Here is a 22,112-nt window from a genome sequence, read left to right on the forward strand (position 1 = left end):
TCTCATCTTAGGAATCTTCCAGTACATGGAGAGCAGACAAATTGTTGTTAGCTTACTTCTAGACTGGTTTCAGTGTATTCAAGTATCAAGAATTTATGTTCAAATACTTGCACCCACTCCTATCATTCCTTCAAAATTGTGGTCATAAAAGCATGTTTCTTCATTCCTTTATGTATACTGATTTTTACCATGGTTAAAAGTAGAATTTGGCAGTCTTGTCAAAATGGTACAACTGGTTTCACTATTTCTCTTTGGGATACCAGATTCTTAAGGTGCAGTTAGTGGTTTTGTAAGCGAATATGAACTTGCCTCAAAATCACTTATGCCAAAATATAATAGGTGATCTGTAAATATTAGATTCCCCTTCCCTTGCAGGATAAGGACATAGAGATGAAGATAAAAGTAAATGTCTATGTTATAAGAACAAGAATAAAGATACCATGTTGTTTTGTAAGGATAGTATTGCCAGCTGTTTGTTCTAGTAAATCATTAGGATAAATCTCTCAGGGGTCAGAAAGCTAGCCTTGGTGGCAGTAGCTTTCAGGTCATCTTTGATATAAGTTCTGTACATACTAATCCTTGGGCTATAAGATGAAAGTTGGCACACATTTATTGTCCTTTAAGTACCCACAGGCTAAAATTACTTTTACTCACAACCATAAATGTTTAAAAGATTTTCTTGTAGCCTGAAGTGTGATCTTAGATTCTAATTTTAAAGGTGGGGGTTTTACCTTTATCCTCTTCAAAATCACCCAACAGCAACAAGAAGACTGAGAAATAGAAACTTAAGCTCATTCTTGACAAATGTTGGAGGCATCTGTATTAGTCTAGGTTCTCCAGAGAAACAGAACCATATTGGTTCTGGATATATAGATAGAGATAAATAGTGATATTGATTTACTATAAGAAATTGACTGGCTCACATGATTATGGATGCTAAGAAGTCCCAAGATTTGCAGCCATCAAGTTGGAGATCCAGGAGAGCCAATGGCACCATCTAGTCTGAGTCTGAAGCTCTGAGAACCAAGAGAGCCCATGGTATAAGTTCTAGTTCGAGATAGAATTCAAAGGCAGGAGAAGATCAATGTCCCAGCTCAATGACAGACAGAGAGAAAAAATTCTTTCTTACTCAACCTTTTCTTCTAGTTCTTCAATGCACTGGATGAGGGCCACGCACATTGGGGAGGGCAATCTGTCTTCCTCTGTCTTTCAGTTCAAATATTAGTCTATCCAGAAGCATCTTCACAGACACATCCAGAAATAATGTTTAACCAAATATCTGGGCACCTCACTGTCAGTCAATTTTACACATAAGATTAGCCACACAACATCTATAACCTAGAATAAAAAATTCAAGGAAGGGCTAATCGATGCATTGAAGGTCCAAGAGGGGTGCCATAGAAAGACGCTGCCTATGGTTGCAGATTTCAGAGACTGCCCAAAGAACAGTTCTTCATAATCACTGGCCTAAGTTGAGAGGTAAGAACAAACATCCCCTTTCTAGAACAATAAGATGACAATAACTTTCCTAGAACTAAAGCAGCACTAAATCTCGAGAAACACACTAACCAGTCACGTTTGCAAGACACAGTCTGTTTGTCAAGCTAGTGAAGAAGAAAAGCTCAGCATTGTAACTAATTCTGCAGTGTCAAATGTTGTTAGAAAAAGTAAATGCTAAAATAAATTGCTCACTCTCACATTATCTCACTTCTTTAAGTGGGATTCTTATAGCCTAGAACATAATCTTTATTCTTCTCACCACATGAAGCTCCAGTAAATATACCTTATCAAAAACTAAGTAATAGCCAAAAATGAATAAGCATAGGAATTATACAAAGGTACTGCAAAAAGAAAATAAAGACATTTCTTCTGGTAATATAAAACAAATGTAATGCAAAAAACAACCAGCAAATGTATAAAACACACTATGGAGACAGTGCTGTGAATATATGAAAATTTGGACAGACTAGATCAACAGCAAAATTTTAAAACTATATACAAGGTCATAGAGCACATCTCCTAAAAATTGGATAAGATGGCTAGATAGCCAAAGAACAAAATGAGCACACAGAGATCAGGGAGTAGGAAAAATAAACACAAAATAATCACATAAAAGAAAACTAAGAAGGAGAATGAATGAGAATAGACATATGTGAAGACATATTAAGAAACATGGAGTCTAAGGTTTGAAAAAAGTCAAAGTAAATAATATGGAAATGAACAAAGAGTAAAGAAACAGAAAAAAATCACAGGTATGGAAAGATCTAAAAGTTGTTATTCTTTATGCTAATTTAAATTTTAGATGTATGCAATGTTTCTAGTAAAAAATGAAAAAAATAGTATCAGAAAACAAACATGGGAAAACTACTTTTAATAATATCAAAGTGGGCAGCATTTCTAAGCACACAAAAAATTCTGAACCAATAAAATATAAATTTAACCATATATAATAAAACTCAAAATTTTCTTTTTTTTTTTTTTTTGACAGAGTCTCACTTTGTCACCCAGGCTGGATTGAAATCGTGTGATCTAGGCTCACTGCAACCTCTACCTCCCAGGTTCAAGCAATTCTCACGCCTCAGCCTCCAGAGTAGCTGGAATTACAGGTGTGCATCACCATGCCCAACTACTTTCTGTATTCTCAGTAGAGACAAGTTTCGCCATGTTGGCCAGATCTCAAACTCCTGATCTCAAGTGATCCTCCCACCTCGGCCTCCCAAAGTGCTGAGATTACAAGCATAAGCCACCATGTCTGGCCTAAAACTCAGAAACTTCTGTATGACAAAAAATGTCAAAAATAAAGTCAAAAGAAAATCATAAATATCATTAAAAAGTCAAAAATGTTTTAAAGTAGAGAATATATTTCAATACATATCACAAAGGTCTAATGTCCTTAATATGTAAAGAATACCTGCAAACCAGTAAGACTAGCAACCCAGTAGAAAGATCTATAAAGATAAATCCAGGAGGGAGGATTGCTTGAGGCCAGGTGTTTGAGACCAGCCTGGCCAAGAAAACAAGACCCTGTCTCTAGGAAAAAAAAAAAAAAAGAGAAGAAGAAGAAGAAATATAAATGACTCTTAAAGACATGATGCAATGCTTAACTTTACTCATAAATAGAGAACTGCCAAAATGTAATTTTTTCAGTGTGGCCAAAAATCAAAGAGTTTAGTAAAACATTGTGTTGGTGAGGGTACATGAAGCAGACATTCTCACATATGAATGACTGATACAATCTCTTTGAACAGTAATATAGCAAGATCTATCAGAATTTAAAATACAAATAGCTTTTATCCCAGAAAATACACACCTAGGTAGTTCTTCTGTTAATGCACTGTCACATGGCTAAGATTATGTATTTTCAAGGTCATTGCAAAATTGTTTGCAATGTCACGAACTATAAATAACTAAAGGCAAATCTACAGGGGATTTCTTAAATGTGGTAGAACAGATATAGAATATCTGTAGATCCCACATCTGTGGGACCAACCAACTGCAGATTGAAATTATCCACACAAATAAATAAATAAATAAATAAAAACAATAAAAAATTACATTGCAAGTTAAAAAACACATCCTTTAAAACACAGTATAACTATTTACATAGCATTTACATTGTATTAAGTATTATAAGTAATCTAGAGATGGTTTAACGTATACAAGAGGATGTCCATAGGTTATACGCAAATATTACATCATTTTATATATGATATTGAGTATCTACAGATTTTGGTATTCCTAAAGGTCCTGGAACCAATCTGCCAAGGTTACCAAAGGATGACCATACTTCTTTATAATAAAATATACAGCTTTTAAAAGAAGGAGATAGCTCTACATATAATGATTAGAATAAGACATACAGTTAACCTTTGAACAACACAGGATTAGGGGTGCTGACCCTCCCCATAGTCAAAAATCCACCTATAACGAGTCTTATTCATAGCATAAACAGTCAACTAACACATATTTTTATGTTATATGCACTATGTACTGTATTCTTATAATATGTATAACCTTATAGTATGTATATGCTTATAATCTAGAGAAAAGAAAATGTTTTTAAGAAAATCCTAAGGAAGAGAAAATATGCTTACTATTCATTAAGTAGAAGTGGATCATCATAAAGGTATTCATTTGTCTTGTCTTCATATGAAGTTGGCTGAGGAGGAGGAGGAAGAGAAGGGGTTGGTTTTCCTGTCTCAGAGATGGCAGGGGCAGAAGAAAATCCACATGTAAGTGGACCCACACAGTTTAAACCCATGTTGTTCAAGGGCTGTATTCTTAAGTGAAAAAAAGATGTAAGATAAAATTTAAGACATGTGGTCATTTGTAAGACATGTTTGTATATGTATAGAATGAGTTTGGAAAGTTACACTAAAAACAGATAAAGATATTAACTTCTGGAAACCAAGGTTGCCAGAGGAGGACAGGAGTAAAAGGTAGGTTTACTTTCCAATATCTTTTTAATGGTGTTTCATAGACATGTGTCAGCAATGCAAAAATAAACAATTTAAAACAAAATTAGAGCCAAGCTCAGTGGTTCACACCTGTAATCCCAACACTTTTGGGGGGCAAGGCGGGAGGATCACTGAAGGCCAGGAGTTTGAGACCAGCCTGATCAATATAGCAAGACCTTGTTTCTACAAAATATAAAAATAATAGCTAGGCATGGTGGTGCACACCTGTGGTCCCAGGCTGAGGCAGGAGGATCACTTAAGCGCAGGAAGTCAAGGCTCCAATAAGTAGTGATCACACCACTGTACTCCAGCCTGAGTAATAGAGTAAGACCCTGTTTCAAAAATAAATAAATAAATTCAAAATAAATACACAAAATACTAAAATGCTCTAAATAATTTTTTAAATTTTTAATTGACAAACAAAAATGGTTGCTTTTACTTTAAGTCTATCACAGAACTTTAAGAGTATGGGGAGAAAAATGTGTGATACCTTTTCTCACCCATCATAAAGGTCAAGGCTGACACTCCTATAACAAAAGACAAGTTAACAAGAGAAAAGCATAACAAGTTTACTCAATCAAAGTTTTAAGTGACAAACAGGAGATTTCAAAAATGAAGACTCAATGGCCCAGGGAAAACTGTCTATTTTTATGCTTAGCTTCAATGAAGAATGGACAGCCATAGAGAAATAAAATCAGACGGCAGAGTATGATCTACGACTAAAAGACTGAAGGCAAGAACTCAGCAAGACCTGTCTGTTCAGATCCTGTACAGATCCTTCTCCCTCTCTCTGTGTAGCATTCCCTCCCCCAGGTGCAGGGCAGGACCCCTCTGGAATACGAGTCTTCAAAAGAGAAGAGAGAGAGTATCCTTTCTAGGTTGTATGGCCATTTTTGGGAGAGAGGAGTTTTAGCTTCTGTGATCCACCTTGGGGAAGAGGAATTCTGGTTTCTATGACTCACTTTGGTGGAGAAAGAGGGAGGGGGAGAGGAAGGCGGGAGAATTCTGAGAGAACTTCTCTTCTGAGGCTGCTTCTGAGGCCTTCCAATGTCCTAAAGTTCAAAGTACTCAGCATACCAAAGCACCATATTTTGGGGTGTCGTTTTCTGAGCCCCAACAAGGGGAACATTTTAAAAGCTTGAAATATTTATCTTAATTGTTCAGTGTCACATGCCTTCCACAGCTGTGCATAGAAAGAAAAGATGTGAGTGGCAGGGTTACTGTCCTTGGACACACACTCAGGAACTGAGCTCCGCCGGGAGCGGGACTGTTAGAAACTGTTTGGAATGTTTGCTCTCAACATTTTTGAAAATAAAAACAACAAAAAAAAGTTATTGTAGGTATTTCAATATTTTTAAAAACTTTTCATGAGATTTGTGGCCTTCTAGCTCCCAAAGATGTGAATGGAATCACATCTCTACGTTTTCAAAAACTTTCTCTCTAAGAACTCTCCCCTTAACATTTGTTTAGTTCGTTCATTAAGAGTTAAATAAAGATGGGCAGTGTGGTCTCCTTTCAAACAACTTCCAAAGATCTTGTATTCATTTATCCTTCACCCTACACACTCATTTTCTTGCTCTGCTGAGAACAGAACAATGGCTGTATTTTAACTGACCATTTCTCGTCACAAAAGATCTGCATTTGGTAGGGTAAGGAGAGCCCTCTTTGTAAGTGTCACGAAAGAAAAAGGAAGAAAAATGCCTCTATCCAGGAAAACGCAGCAACCTGTAATCTCTCTTAATGTTTTCCTCGGCCTTCATTATGCTCACATGATGAAGCAAGATGGAATGTTCAACACTGTTTCGTCTTGGAAAGAAATGATTAAGTTGTTTCAAGCAAACATCAGGCTATCAAATTTTGTAGAATAGATGAAGAATGTTTATCATCCATATTTTCCTCCTTTTACTGGTGTTTTATGCACACCAGCAATCTCCAGTTCCTCTAAACTGAATAAGACATCATAAAGATTGAAAGGAATATCCCATTTATTATATTTATAAATCTAGGAAAACAAGTGTATCTATAAAGTGAATATTGAATATATTTCTCAGTGAGGAATGGCCTGATTGCTATTGCAAATACCTGTTAAGGGAATAAACCTAACTATTAAGAACCAATAGTTCTACACCTTCAGCTTACAGGGTTTCAATACGAATGACTACAAAGACCTACAAATCATAAACAAATATCCTGAAGGCTGAGCCATCTCCAGGAATCAAGAGAGATAATTATATGCCACCCACTTGATAATAGAGAATATCATAATTTATTCTAATACCTAATTTTCTCCCACAATATTTTTGCTTTGCCAAATAGAACATGAACATCTTTCAAATGTTAGTTATTTCTCATATTATTTCAAATTTAAAACTATATAATGAGGATTTACATGCATTACTCATACACACATATTTGCAAATTTGTCTTTGCATTTCTAACTCAAAATATATGCGGTCAGCTCTTAAAGCACCACCTGTGAGGACTTCATGCATCGTGGGGAAATGTGGGTTGGCTTCTCCCTCTCCTGCCATCATCAATCAAAAATTCAAACACATTTAAAAATCAGCCTCTCCTAAACATAATTGGGAAAGTGAATCCAGTGTAGAAAATTATGTGTAGTAAACCCTTTGTAATCCAGGGAACCCCTGATGGCATTCGAGAAAATAGGCATCAAAATGTCTATGAGGAAAAGAGCTCTTGACACATGAATTCAACAAAACCAGGTCTCTATAATAATGTTCTCTCCCCTGGCACTCTAAAGACTTGTTTGTGTATTCATTAACGCCTTGTCACCTTTTGGCAAATCACTGAGTAGTTAAGTCTTCCTTTCTATAGGCTTTCAGTGATTTAATTTATAAACAAAATTTATTTTTCAAGTTACATGCATTTTACCCAGAAGGAAAAATGACAATAACACTATTTGTTAAAACCTACTGTGTAAACTGGCACTTTGAACATGTGATTGCATGACCTTATTGCAAAAATCATCCATGACACATGTATCAGTTTTCCTATTGCAGCTGTAACAAATTGCAAACATAGTGGCTTAAAAGAAAAGAATTTCTTTTTCTCTTACAGTTTTGGAGGCCAGAAGTCCAAAATGAAACTCTGGAACTAAAAATCAGGGAGGCAGCAGGGCTGGTTCTTTCTGGAGGCTTCAGGCGAGAATCTGTTCCTTGTCTCTTCCATTTTCTGGAGGTTACTGGCATTCCTTGGCTTTTGGCCACATCACTCTAATCACATTGCATTCTCCTCTTCTGTAGTCAAGTATCTCGCTCTGTCTCTGCCTCTGCCTCTTTCTCTTATAAGGATACCTGTGATTACAATTAGGGCCCACAAAGATCCTTAGCTTAATTACATCTGCAAAGTTCCTTCCATACAAGTTACATATTCATAGGTTCTGGGATTAGAATGTGGACATATTTGGGGGACATCGTTCAGCTACCACAGGTGGTGTTCCCATTTTATGGATGAGGAAACTAAAAGATGGTAAGCCACTTTTCCACTTTCACAGAGCTGATACAGCCATAAGTCAAAGCCCTTGTTTACTCCCCTACACCAGGCAGAAGGTTTTATGTTTGGGAATCATTTTAGAATTTTGAAATATATATTAAAGCAAAAAAAATTTTAACGTGACTTAAGATCTTAAAAGATGGTTTTATGTGCCTCAAAAAGACATATGAAATAAAATTTGTGCTATGTAAAAATATCCCTGAAGTACAAGAGCTAGAAAGGGATGAAATCTCACCCCTTTCCACAAAGACTAAAACATCCTCCAAGTTTATTCATTGAAATAGTCAAGCATGTGAATATAAAGTTATTAATTGCAGAGAATTTGTGGTGATTTCCTTTTGAAGCCAACAGAGATGTTCTCTTGGATTTGAGTTCCAGAAGGTGCCTCAACAGCCTGGAAGTAGGGTGGGGAGGGATACAGTTAGGGAGAGGAGAAAGCTAAGATGACTAAACGTTGGACCTGTCAACTTTATTTCATCCGGAGCTCTACTTCTCTTTCTCTCATATTTAGAAATCCTGACTGGGAATCCATGTGGGAGTAATTTTTCTACTGTTAAAACGAATTTGAAAAATCACTAGACTTAACCTTTAAGGACTCCAATTCCTTCTGTATCTATAACACATTGAATACATTTCTGTATGAGAGAACACGAGGGAATAAAAAAGAGAGATAAGAGAGCCTGAATCTCTACATAGTTAGTTCCTTCATCTTTGTTGCCATTGCCAAAATGGTTGCCCATCCTTCCAGACAATTTGGCCAGATTACAGTCTTTACGGGTTGTGAAGCTGGTCAGGGTGAATGGATCAGCTGTGCTCCACACAGCATGTTTGGCCACTCTTTCCAGCCGCTAGGGTTTCTTTAGTGAACCACTTCTTCAAGTGTGCTAGTCTATCATCATAGCAATAAACACTTAAAGCCCTCTCCATATCAGCCATTGACTCCCTTCTCAGAGAGCCACATATGTAGGCACTTCAGTTGTGTCTACAAACACACAGTGGTTGGGGGACAAACAAAGTGAAAAACGCTGTTTATTTTGCAAACAACTGCTCAGAAACTATATATTCCTCTAAATTTAGTAAACTTTTTCAAAATAACTTGACTGAATCCAGTCTTTTTTACACCTTCCAACCAGTCTTTGTTTGTTGATACATTCTTTTATATTTGTGAGAAGTACATAAAGACTTCTTCAAGGTCATGGGGCTCCTTGTAAAGCCATCTCATGACCTCAGCTCACACAAGGAGATATTGTAGAAGTTACCTCGATGGTGTAAGTTTCTCTCCTGGTAACAGTGTGTAGTGAAAAGTCTGGAAATTACACTAATGATTGTGGACCACCAGAATACTTTAGTGTTCAATACCTTCAACCAGGACCCTGGAATTTCTTGAGAAATTTAAAGCAAATTCAAAATATTCAATTCAATCAAGTTCTGCAGTAGGTCAGCTGATTTGTTTAGATTCATTCATTCATTCTTTCAGTCATTCACCATTTCCCCCTCTATACATAGCACTCTGTCTTTCATATTAGTAAAAAAAAAAAAAATAGAGGCTTCTTGTTTTGATGGGACATTTCATCTTGGTAAGATGAATTAAGTTGCTGTACCTCCTTTAAGAATTATTTGTGGAAACTTTCCGTGTCATACATAAGTTTTTTTCCTCAGTCCCCATTACTAGTTAGAAAAGACTGTATCTGTCAAAAAGAAAAGATACAGCTTTACTGGATATAGTCCAAGAAGATACAATTAATTATAGGTGCAACTTCCAAAATGGTATGTGTTTTTATTACTTGTAAGACATTTAAAAAACATTTTTTAAAACATTTATAGGATCTGTGGTTAAAACACAAATATTCCTTGTAAATTTAATTATCAGAATAAAGGCTCCAGTGAGTAGAGGTTTTGAGTCCCAACACAGAGTACAGGACGCCTCTGGGAGGGGTGGGCTGGGGAATAGCCATGCTGACAAAGCAACATAGAGATCTACAGAGGAGATAAGCCACTGTCATTGGGAAAGGCTTTGAGGTGATTGACAGGTGTTTTATAAATTGCCTCTGGCAGCAAACAATCAGCACTGGGGAAGACTAAAAAGAAAAGTGAAGACACCAAGTGGAGACAGGTAATTGCCCCATAAAAGAGCTCACCATCCTAAGATCTACTCCTTAAAACAGATGGCTTTGGAAGGAAAAACTCCTCCCTGCTTGCCAGTGAAGCTGGTCCATGATTCTTTCTTGTGTCTTTACCCCACCTTAATCCATCATCTCCCATTCTGTTTCCCACAAAGACCAAATTCCTAAAGCATGCTCAATAGAAGGGGAGTTGTCCACACATGCAGCCAATAATATCCACATCATTTATAAGGCAACAGACTCAGGCTCTGGGATTGGAGGTGTGGCTGCTGCAATGCTTCCCTCTCTTCACTAACATGCCACCAGTGTGCTGAGCCAGGGTTCAGGTACTGTTATGAGTAACATTTCACACCCTTTGGCTACAGCAGAGTGTTTCTGAGGCAAACGCCCCCCTCTGCCTTGCAGACTTAAACAAACAAGCCTCTTGAGAATCACAAGTGACTTTGTTCCTCTTCTGAGTAGGCACCCTCTCTGTCATTGTTTCAGTATAGACTCTGAAAGGTGAGCTTCAAAACAAAAACACAGAAACTCAGGAAGGGCAGGCTTGCTAGTCAATGAAGATCAGGAGTGCAAGAGGAAAAGATAACCTGAGGTTGAATTGCAGGAATGTTGGTGCCATTCTCCCATTTCCTTTCCTTTGCCTCATTTGACTGTGATAGAAAAGAATGCCCAGTCTCCAGGCACCCTAATCTATGCACTCATGAGAATCCACATTGGTTGTCATCTTCCTTGATAAATATAAACCCCACAGTATGACCCAGGCAACCAAATCCAGCCCTTCCACCTATAGCCCTTTATTCCCAGGAGGTTCAACCTTCTACTCCTTCTGCCTAGGACCTAGTTCAATTTCTGATTCTGGAAATCCCTAATCCATTTTCTGATTTGGGCTTCCTCAAAAATATGTTGGGGTGGACACATGCTTTGGTGCACCTCTGTAATCCCAGCTACTCATGAGGCTGAGGCAGGAGGATGGCTTGAGCCCAAGAATTTGAGACAAGCCTGGGCAACATAACGAGACTTGGTGTCCTAAAAATAACAATAACAGTATGTTGGGAATTTGAAATTCAAGATACCTCTGGCAAAATAATAATTATTATTTATAATAATATCAATTATTAATAATATTTTATTAATAATAATAAAAGGAAAACAAAAGAAAACTCCCACAGTCATAATCCCATGATAATGCAGCAAGAACCTGTTTCTGTGAAAAGGGGACTCAGGTCATACATGCAATGGACATAATATGGTAAGATGGAGAAAAGCACACTTTGAAATAGATTATTTTAGTGTCTTCTTGATATGAAAATATTTTGGGCACTATTTAGTACAATTTTCTGGGGGAAAAAAATTGGCTCACCTATGATGAACTGTGCCTACTTCATCATAATTAGAAAAAAAATATGTTACCTTATTATTTATCAACAACCAATACCAACTATTACCTGCATCTCAATCTCATGAATGTAATCAAATCATGATTTGGTGACTACTGTACCTTTCCCTAATTTTAACCTTTAAGAAGCTAAGCAGTCTTACCAGTTGGAGCCAGAACTTGAATCCTTTTCTGGACTGCCCAGTTAGAGTCATTAAACCCCCATGTCCTCTGCAAACTAAGAAGTACAACTCTTTGCCTTTGTCTTCTCCAGGATTCACAGTGACGAATCCACTAGGCCCTACCATCATTTTCCCTTGCTCTCAATGCTTTAAAAGACATTTTGCTACATCCCTAATACCCATCCTCTACCTTCCTCTATGTGCGAGAAACAACCAGGAGTCCGTACTCCTTCACGTAGAATTAGTGACTCTAGGAACACGGAGTGAGTCTGACTTGATCTGAGCCAATTGTGTATCTCATTCACAGTGCTTTTAATTAAAATAGGCATGGGCACTAGAAGTCATTCAGGCCAATGAGACATGAGAGAAGTAGGCAAGGGGGCTTCTGGGCAGTTTTTCCTTACATGAAAAAAGAGAAGTACCAGAAGAGATGACCTCTGGACATTGATAGGACTGGATCTGATGCCTGAAACTGCTGCAGCAATCTTAGAGCAGTGAAATGAACTAGACGCGAGCTGTGCAATATTATAGCCACAGGTGGCTACTGAGCACTTGGAATGTGGCTAGTCTAAAACGAGAAATGCTAATCAAATATCTCACTAATAATTATATTCACATTCCCAGTCATGAGACTGCTGAATCGAACGGTAGTTCTGTTTGTAGTTCTTTGAGAAATCTGCAAAACTGCTTTCCACAGTAGCTGAGCTGATTTACACTCCCACCAACAGTGGATAAATGTTCTCTTTTCTCTGCAGTCTTGCCAACATCTGTTGTTTTTTGTCTTTTTAATGATAGCCATTCTGACTGGTGTGAAATGGTATCTCATTTTGGTTTTGGTTTGCATTACTCTGATGATTAATGATGTGGAACATTTTTTATGTTTCTTGGCTGCTTGTAGGTCTTCTTTTGAAAAGTTTCTGTTCATGTTCTTTGCCCATGTTTTAATGGGGCTATTCATTTTTTTGTATGTTGATTTGTATAAGCTCCTTATAGATTCTGGATATTAGTGCTTTGTCAGATGCATAGTTTGTGAATATTCTCTCACACTCTGTAGGTTCTCTTTACTCTGCTGATTATTTCTTTTACTGTGCAAAAGCTCTTTAGTTTAATTAGTTCTCACTTATCAATTTTTGTTTTTGTTGCAATTGCTTTGGAAGACTTAGTCATAAATTCCTTCATAAGGCTGATGTCCATAATGGTGTTTCCTATGTTTTCTTCTAGAATTCTTATAGTTTGAGGTCTTACAATTATATCTTGAGTTAATTTTTGTATAGGATGAAAGGTAGGGGTCCACTTTTATTCTTCTACGTATGGCTAGCCAGCTATCCCAACACCATTTATTGACTAGGGAGTCCTTTCCCCATTGCTTACTTTTGTCGACTTTGTTGAAGATCAGATGATTGTAGGTGTGTGGATTTATTTCTGGGTGCTCTCTTCTGTTCCATTGGTCTATATGTCTGTTTTTGTACCAGTATCATGCTGTTTGGGTTACTATAGCCTTGCAGTGTAGTTTGAAGTTAGGTAATGTGATGCCTCTGGCCTTGTTCTTTGATCTTAGGATTGCTTTGGCTATTCAGGACCTTTTTTGGTTCCATATGAATTTTAGAATAGTTTTTTCTAATTCTATGAAAAATTATATTGGTAATTTGATAGGAATAGTGTTGAATCCGTAGATTGCTTTGGGCATTTTGTCCATTTTAACAATATTGATTTTTCCTATCCATGAGCATGGAATGTTTTTCCATTTGTTTGAATCATCTACAATTTTTTTCAGCAGTATTTTGTAGTTCTCCTTGTAGAGATCTTTTACCTCCTTAGTTAGACATATTCCTACGTGTGTGTGTGTGTGTGTGTGTGTGTGTGTGTCTATTGTAAATGGGACTGCGTTCTTGATTGATCTCTCTGCTTGAACTTTATCAGTGTGTAGAAATGCTACTAATTTTTGTACATTGATTTTGTATCCTGAAACATAACTAATGTTGTTTATCAAGTTTAGGAGGCTTTTGGCAGTCTTTAGGATTTTCTAGGTATAGAATTGTATTATAAGCAAACAAAGATAGCTTGACTTCTTTTCCTATTTGGATTCATTTTATTTCATTCACTTACCTGATTGCTCTGGCTAGGACTTCCTCATATTATATTTTTATCGGATGACATTAAGGTAGACTGATGATAAAGCCCAAATGCTAAAAGTTGCAGAGCTGAAATGTGAAGAAAACTTAGTCCTAGATGATGTCCTTAACCAAACTTTTGACTTCATTTATAACTCTGGAGCTGTTCTATCCCAAGACTTCTTTTGTAGTGGGTTAGGAATCTCCCTTATAGTTTAAGTCATTACAAGTTGAATTTCCCATTACTTACAGCTAAAAAGTCTCAACACGATGACTTTCTGTCATCATCTAGAGAGGCCACTTTGACTATGCCAATCTCATAGTTAGAACCAGTAAGCTCACTGAGACAGAAGACTCTGGCCTTCTATGGACAAGTCCTTGGACATACAGAAAAAAGCATGGATTTTAAGATCTAATGTCTTCTGTTTCCTTCTTTTCAAAATTGAAATGAAAACATCACTTAACCTATAAGATTACTGTAAGTATTGTCACTTAGATGCTATATTAGTTTGCTAGGGCTGCCATAACAAATTAACATAAACAGGATGGCTTAAACAACAGAAATTTGTTGTCTAACAGTTTTGGAGACTAGAATTTGGAGATCAAGGTGTCAGCAGGACTGGTTCCTTGTGATGGCTGTGAGGAATAATCTGTTCCATATCTCTCTCCTAGATTCTGATGGTCCGCTGGCTATATTTGGCATGCTTTGGCTTGAGGATGTATTACCCCAATCTCTGCCTTTATGTGCACAGGGCATTCTCCCTGTGTGCTGTTGGTGCCCACATTTCCCTTTTTATAAGAACACAGTCGTTTTGGATTAGAGCCCACCTTAATAACTTCATCTTAGCTCGAACATCTGCAAAGACCCTATAGAATTTTAACATCTTTTGGGGAGACATAATTCAACCCATAACAGTGGCTACGTAAACTTCTGTTGAATTGAAATTAATTGTGTTTTTAAAATTGCAAGCCTCCACACAAACCTAGGTACTATGCAATCATAGAAAAAGTAGTACATTTCCCTCCTGTCCAAAAGAGGGCATAGAAAGTTCAAGCAGCAAACATTTTCATTCACCAGGTACTTTGAGTGGGTTCAGAAAAAAGTTGTTGTAACTAGATATTTAATAAAAAATGATTTGGCCACTGGCGATTTAAAGCTGTAGCCAATACTGTATATTCTGATGAGTAAGTTGTCTCCTTTTATAAGTCAATCTGCATTTTTTCTGATTTGTGTTTTGACCTAGACGAGTCATGTAGGTTGACCCTCTTTCTGTGGTGGAATTTCCCACAACCTGCTGTTTAAGCAGCTGTTCACTCCTCTAAATCACTCCCATTCTGTAACCTGCCAGCAACTGGGTTTTCAAGTTAGCTAAATGGCAAGCCACATGGCACTGCATCACAAGCCAATGGAAGTCTGCTTTTTCCAAATGACTGAAGTTTTAAAAATTGATTTATATCCGCAATACTCTTTGGCCCCAAAACTTTTACAACTCCTACTATTCACTATAGATTTCTCTATTTCATGGATTTTTCTATATTAACCATGCATTCTTTTTATTTCCTTTTTTTTTTTCAGAAATACAAAAGCATGAGGTTCTTAGGTTCAGTAAATCCCCTAATAACTGACAACAGATGAGAACAAAGACTTCATTTGTAAAAGAGAAGATTTTCTGCTTTTGTTCTGCGAATTAATTTTTCCCACTATGGCTGCAGTGTTTCTCTTTGGCATTCCTACGAGTCTAGCCCTAATTGGACAGAGTAGCATAGAGCTGCAAGTTATAAAACCAGACTCATGAAGGCCTCTTATGTTTGCACTCTAGGTTCAAACATCCACGGAGAATTTGCAATTCAAAGATGTTTCAAATTTTCAGGATCCCTAATTGTTCACTCCTCAAAAGGAAGAGAAGAGTCTGATGATGCTGGGTAATATTTATTGAGAGTGGACCATGCTTCAGGAACTGTGCTAGGTCCTCACATACATTAGCTCCAATCCTCAGACCAATCCTGTAATAAACGTATTATTATCTCCACATGGCAGAAGACAAAACAGAGACTCAGATCTAAGTTTAGTAGATTGCCCAAGAACACAGCTGGCAAGAAATAGAACCAAGATTCTATTCTAGATATCAAAGGTCACTCCCTTTCTCTTTTATCATAAAATTTATACTAAATATTTTTCACTTCATCAACAAAGAAAAGGTAGCCCCAACACTCTTGAGAAAAGCTTATTGCAGTCACTGTGAATTATTCTCATTGTTTGAAAAGTTATTACATAAATATCCTTACTGTTTCTGTTCAAAGCAGTAATCCATAGGTATCATAGGCTTTTATGAGAAATTCTACATCTTACAGGACAGCGAGAGGACACTGCCTTACATGCCACTTTTGAAAATAAAAATTCGTAATTAAATCCGTAGTTAATTGAATTCAGCAGCAAACACTAATAAGAATTTATGGCATACAACAGAGTCAACACCTATCACCCCTGGGTCAAAGCCTGACTGCTGCCTGTTTTTGTACAATCTATGAGCTGAGAATAGCTTTTACATTTTTGAATGGTTAAAAAAATATCAAAACAAGAATATTATTTTGTGAGCGTTATATGAAATTCAAATTTCAGGGGCAATAAAAAAGGTATTTTTGGGAACACAGCCATGTTCATTCATCTATGTACTGTCTATGGCTTTGAGCTACAACAGCAGAGTTCAGTCATTGTGGCAAAGATTGTATGGCCTGCAAAGCCAAAAATATTTACACAAAAAGTTTGCCAAACCCTGTTATACTAGTCTTTATGGAAGGATCTATAAAGGTGACCAGAATAGGACATAGATTCTGCTCTCAAAGAAAAGTATGTTGATGCAAAAGTAGTTGTGGTTTTGTCATTACTTTCAATGGCAAAAACCACAATTACTTTTGCGCCAACCTAAACAATTTAGGAGGGGGTTAGGATTTGTATAAGAATCTTAAGGACAAGGAAAACAAGGCCAATGTCATAAGGGATGTTTGAGCTGAGTGAATATTCAAAGGAGGGGAAATTATCAAGAGGTATGGAAATGGAGACCTGCTCTATCTTAAATCCTTACCCTGGTTTATATGGTAACTGAAAAACAGTTACTGCACATGGAGCTCCTTTCGTCTTACCTTAATCTGCCTCCATATAGACATATACACAAGAGATCATAAAAGTGCTTTTCAAGAATGACTTTATTTTCAAAATTATATTTTCTTAAGCCCCTAAAATATTCCATTTGAGCTAAAGTCATTTGTATGAAACTCTGACACATTGTCCATGAATTTTAGAGCTCAAAAGAATTTAGATATTATTTAACCCAACACTTTCATTTTACAGATGAGAAAACTAAGCCCAGAAAGGTAAAGAGAATTTCTTAAGTTCAAACAACTAGTAAATGACTGAGCTGGCAGTAAAGGAGAGGAAAGGGATCTGTAATTCGTTGTGTACTTGCTTCTACATACATCTTCTAATTTAATTCTCACAGCAGCCCTACAAGGTAGATCTTATGTCCATTTTACAACACAAAAAACTGAAGCTCAGAGAAAGTAAAACAAAAATGTACCTAAGGTCTCACGGTATTTATAGAAGCCAGAAACAAAAACTCCAAATCCTGTGATTTTTATACTTTATGATCTCCTGAGGAGTTGTAATAGAGTTTTTTACCCTAGCACACCTGATTCCCCTAGTTCTAAAAAGAAGGCATGTAGCTTAAATGAATGGTTTTCTCAAATCACCATGCATGTGCCTTCCCCTTGGCACAGTTCTGGTGAACTTGGATAAAAGAGCATTGGTCACTTACAGACTTGCCTTATGTTATTCTTTCCTCAAATTAAATCGTACTGTGTCTTCATTTTAAAAACATTGGTTCCCTTTTTGGGGGCATGAAGTAAAAATCCGGTAGTAATGCTTCTGTTGTGCATTAGGCAGGCATTAGCTCAGATTAATGAATCATTTATTTGCATCACTAAATATAAACATATAGGTTAACCTGGTGCTTAGCTAGGACTCAAGAGTTTTAACCATTTTTTAGTTATAAAATGTGGCTATGTAGTAATATGCTCAATAAAACAAACAAACAAACAACAACAACAACAACAACAACAAAAACACTATAACTCTTACCCCAAAAGACCCTGTGCTCTTCAAATGATATACTAAAGATTAGCTAGATGTTCACGCCATCATGTCCTCTTCTTCCTGAGCTTATGATTATACTATTAGCTTGGTGCAAAAGTGATTGTGGTTTTGGCAATTGCTTTACCAAACAACCGCAGTTACTTTTGCACCAACCAAATACATTCCTCAGCGTCAGAGGAAGTAAGTACATCCACATTACATTCATCAACCTCCGTTGCAGTTAGGTGCAGTTATACGACTGAGTCTGTCCACTAAAATGTGGGCAGAAGGGAACCATGCACCCTCCACCTAAGGCCTGCCATAAACCCTTCAGCACAGTCATCATATTCCCTCTCTTTCCTCATCTGTTAGTCACACGCAGAGCAGCTGTTGGAGATTCTCAAGACCATCTGAGACATGATTGAACCACTAAAGGGAAAGAAACTAGATTCCTCTGACTCCAGTTAACCTACATTGGCCCAGTAAGAAAGGGAGAAGTAAGCTTATTGTGCTGTCATTGAGATTTGGGGATGTTTTCACAGCATTTAGTCAGCCCAGGAGATTTTAAAGTGATTGCTTTGGAAGGTCATGTGCCATGGCTCAAATATTTCTAGCTGTTTGATTTTCTCATTCCCTTTGTATCCTATCTCACTTTATTTTCAACATTCATGTTCCCAGTAGAGGTGGCTCTTCATTTTTCCGAGTGAATTTCATTACTGACAGCAACCAAATGACATACGTTACCAAATTTTGTAAATAAAGATTAGTCACACCGTGCAATAAGTTTACCAATCAAAAGTAATATGTGACTGTAAAGCAGTGACTCTAGTGCAAATCTGGCCCACAGCCTGGTTTTTGTAGATAAAGTAGTATTGGAATATAGCCACGCTCATTGTCTACATGCTCTCTACAGTTGCTTTCACTCAGGACAACAGCAGAGTTGAGTAGGTGCAACTTAGCCTGCAAATTTTTAAATAATTACTATCTGGGCACTTTACAGAAAAATTTTGTCAACTCTGCCTCTAAATGAACAAAACTCATTTCCTTCATTAATTGTCCTACTGACTTTGAATGCAATTCCAAGATAGAAATCCCAAAAAGTTTTAGGCGTGCCAGCATTGTGGGACCAGTTACAGAAACCCCTAAGAAAATGACTTTGAGGTCACACGTCCGGAGGCCGAGCCGTCGCGTACCTAGGATGCCGCGTGGAAGCCGAAGCCGCACCTCCTGCATGGCCCCTCGGGCCAGCCGGGCCCCTCAGATGAGGGCTGCACCCAGGCCAGCACCAGTTGCTCAGCCACCAGCAGCGGCACCCCCATCTGCAGTTGGCTCTTCTGCTGCTGCACCCCGGCAGCCAGGTCTGATGGCCCAGATGGCAACCACTGCAGCTGGCGTGGCTGTGGGCTCTGCTGTGGGGCACACACAGGGTCACGCCGTTACTGGGGGCTTCAGTGGAGGAAGTAATGCTGAGCCTGCGAGGCCTGACATCGCTTACCAGGAGCCTCAGGGAACCCAGCCAGCACAGCAGCAGCAGCCTTGCTTCTATGAGATCAAACAGTTTCTGGAGTGTGCCCAGACCAAGGTGACATCAAGCTCTGTGAGGATTTCAGTAAGGTGCTGAAACAGTGCCGACTTGCAAACGGATTGGCCTAATCAAGAAGTTCAACCCGGAGAGATGGAAAATCAGCTCTCATAACTAAGTTAATTTAGTATAAAAATAGAATTGATAGTGAGGGTATAAAGTGTAACCATCAGTTAAACCTCTCCTGTCAGTCCTGGCTTCCTTGCTTCAGAATTGAAATGGAAGGGGGGTGGGTGTTCCTACTCTGTACAATCTGGGACTGGGCAAATGTTTGTGTGGCCTCCTTAAACTAGCTGTTATGATTTTATTCTTTGTGAGTTAATTAGAATAAAGTCATTTTCTTCCCAAAAAACAATGACTTTGAATAAACAATTCTCATGTGAAAGAATATGTTCCATGGCATTGGTTAGAAATCAATCATATCCTAACTTTTAAACAAATTTAAAAGACAAGTTATATACTAGAAGGAACTATTTGTTGATAAAGCAGTAGTATCCAGAATAAATACAGAATTCCCACAAATAATTACTACTAATAATAAAACACCCTAAGAATATGGACAAAGGATATACACAGCAACTCACCAAAGACAAAAATCTAAATGTCCAATAAACTAATGAAAATGGTCTCTACCTCACTAATAATCAAGGAAATGCAACTTAAAGCAACAATGAAATATCATTTTGCTTCTGAAAGACTGGAACAACTTTTAAATGTGGAAACATCAAGTGGTGGCAAGAACACGGGAAAGCAGGATATAAACTGGGTATAATTTGTATTATCACTGTGGAAAACAATTTGGTAGTTCCTAGTCAGCCTGACTCCATGCATGCATCGCCTGCAACCCAGCAATTCCACTTCCAGAAACACACTCTGCAGGAATTCCCACACAAGAGCGTAAGAAGACTGTCCAAAGATGTGCATTGCAGCCCTGTTTATAACAGAAAAGATTGGAAACAGCTTTCATCTGTAAGGAACAGGATAATAGAACTGGAGATTAATTCATTTTTATGAAAGTATACAAGAGTTAAAATGAATTGACTGCTTCTACCCGGATAAATCTCAGAAACACAATGGTGAATTAAAAAACAATTGAAAATGAAATACACAGTAGCATACCATTTGTGTAAATTTTTTTAAATACACAGAATCATATTTTTATAGATATTTCTATAGTAAAATTATAAATACAACTTAAAAGTAAAAACAAAGTAAAAGTTTTTTAAAAATATAGGCTGGGCATGGTGGCTCACCCTGTAATCCTTGCACTTTGGGAGGCCGAGGTGGGTGGATCATGAGGTCAGGAGTTCGAGACCAGCCTGGCCAATATGGTGAAATGCTGTCTCTACTAAAAAACACAAAAATTAGCCAGACGTGGTGGCTTGTGCCTGTAGTCCCAGCTACTCAGGAGGCTGAGGCAGGAGGATCACTTGAACCCGAGAGGCAGAGGTTGCAGTGAGCCAAGATCATGCCACTGCACTCCAGCTGGGGCGACAGAGCTAGATTCCATCTCAAAAAGAAAAAAAAAAAATACAAAATACAGACCACCTTCAGTTGATAGTTAGCTCTGAGAAGGGAGGGAAAGGGAAAGGATAGGTGTTGCACCTCAGCTGTCATCTTATAGTCCTTTCTTTAAAACAGAGAAAGAGTATAACTAAGTATGGCAAAATAATAACATTCATTTATTAGGTGGTTGACAAGTAGATCTCTGTTTATTAGGTTTTTTGTATATATATGGGTACATACATACAGATACTCAAAAGGAAAAAAGTAACTAGTCACTCCTGTTTAAAGCTACGCTGGATTCTCTGCCCTCTGCACACAGTAGGACCGTAGACACGATGTACATGACATTCAGGAGACCCTGCATCACCTGTCCATTCAGGGATGGGCCCGCCTAGAGAAGCCAATTCTTATAACATAACATATTCTTGCCTTAGGATTTTTGGAGAAGGGAAATATCTGTGGCCCTCAAATAGATATTTACCTCCTTGCTCCTCAGGAGATTAGTGGCTCTACGAAGTTGCAACTTCCACGTATTTTGTGAGATTAACCCATGATTAGACATCTCCTCATCTTTGCTCATAACATCAGTTTCCCTCCGTTGCATCTGAGCATGGTTGTAACCTACACAGACCATACCTCAGTGGTTGGAGTACATTCCTGCCTCAGTCTATACCCTTGTCAGTTTTCTGCTGCATAGTCACATCCTTATGGTGCAATTCCTGAAAGTGAGCTAAACAATCCCCCTCACATTTACCCCATCATCACACTCTTCCCTTCTTAACACCTGTCCTAGTTGTGATTCATTAATCATGATTGTGTTAACATACAATCAATGTCTCTCTAGACTGTAGGCTCACAGGGTACGACTTTGGATTTTTACACAGCAATATTTCCAGAGCCAAGCTCTGTGCATAGAAAAGAACAGGTACTCACTAATTATTTGTGGAACGAATGGCTTCTGAAGTGCAGAAAGAGTCCTTTCTGGAATCAAAGACTGGGGATGAACAAAGTCTATGTATGTCGGCTCAGCATAAATACTATAACAGAAAATGGATTAGAAGAACTCTGTAAATCTGATTTCTAAACCTGGCTTTGCTACTTACTCACTCCAGGGTCCTGAGAATTCTTAGATTC

At 37.8% G+C, this 22,112-nt stretch overlaps 1 pseudogene; it reads left to right on the top strand.

The window, feature by feature from the left end:
- Positions 1–19,057: 19,057 nt before the first annotated feature.
- Positions 19,058–19,696, top strand: LOC101153268 (putative coiled-coil-helix-coiled-coil-helix domain-containing protein CHCHD2P9, mitochondrial; annotated as a pseudogene).
- Positions 19,697–22,112: the final 2,416 nt, after the last annotated feature.

The sequence above is a fragment of the Gorilla gorilla genome, chromosome 13, assembly GCF_029281585.2.
Source record: "Gorilla gorilla gorilla isolate KB3781 chromosome 13, NHGRI_mGorGor1-v2.1_pri, whole genome shotgun sequence".
Lineage (NCBI taxonomy): Eukaryota > Metazoa > Chordata > Mammalia > Primates > Hominidae > Gorilla > Gorilla gorilla.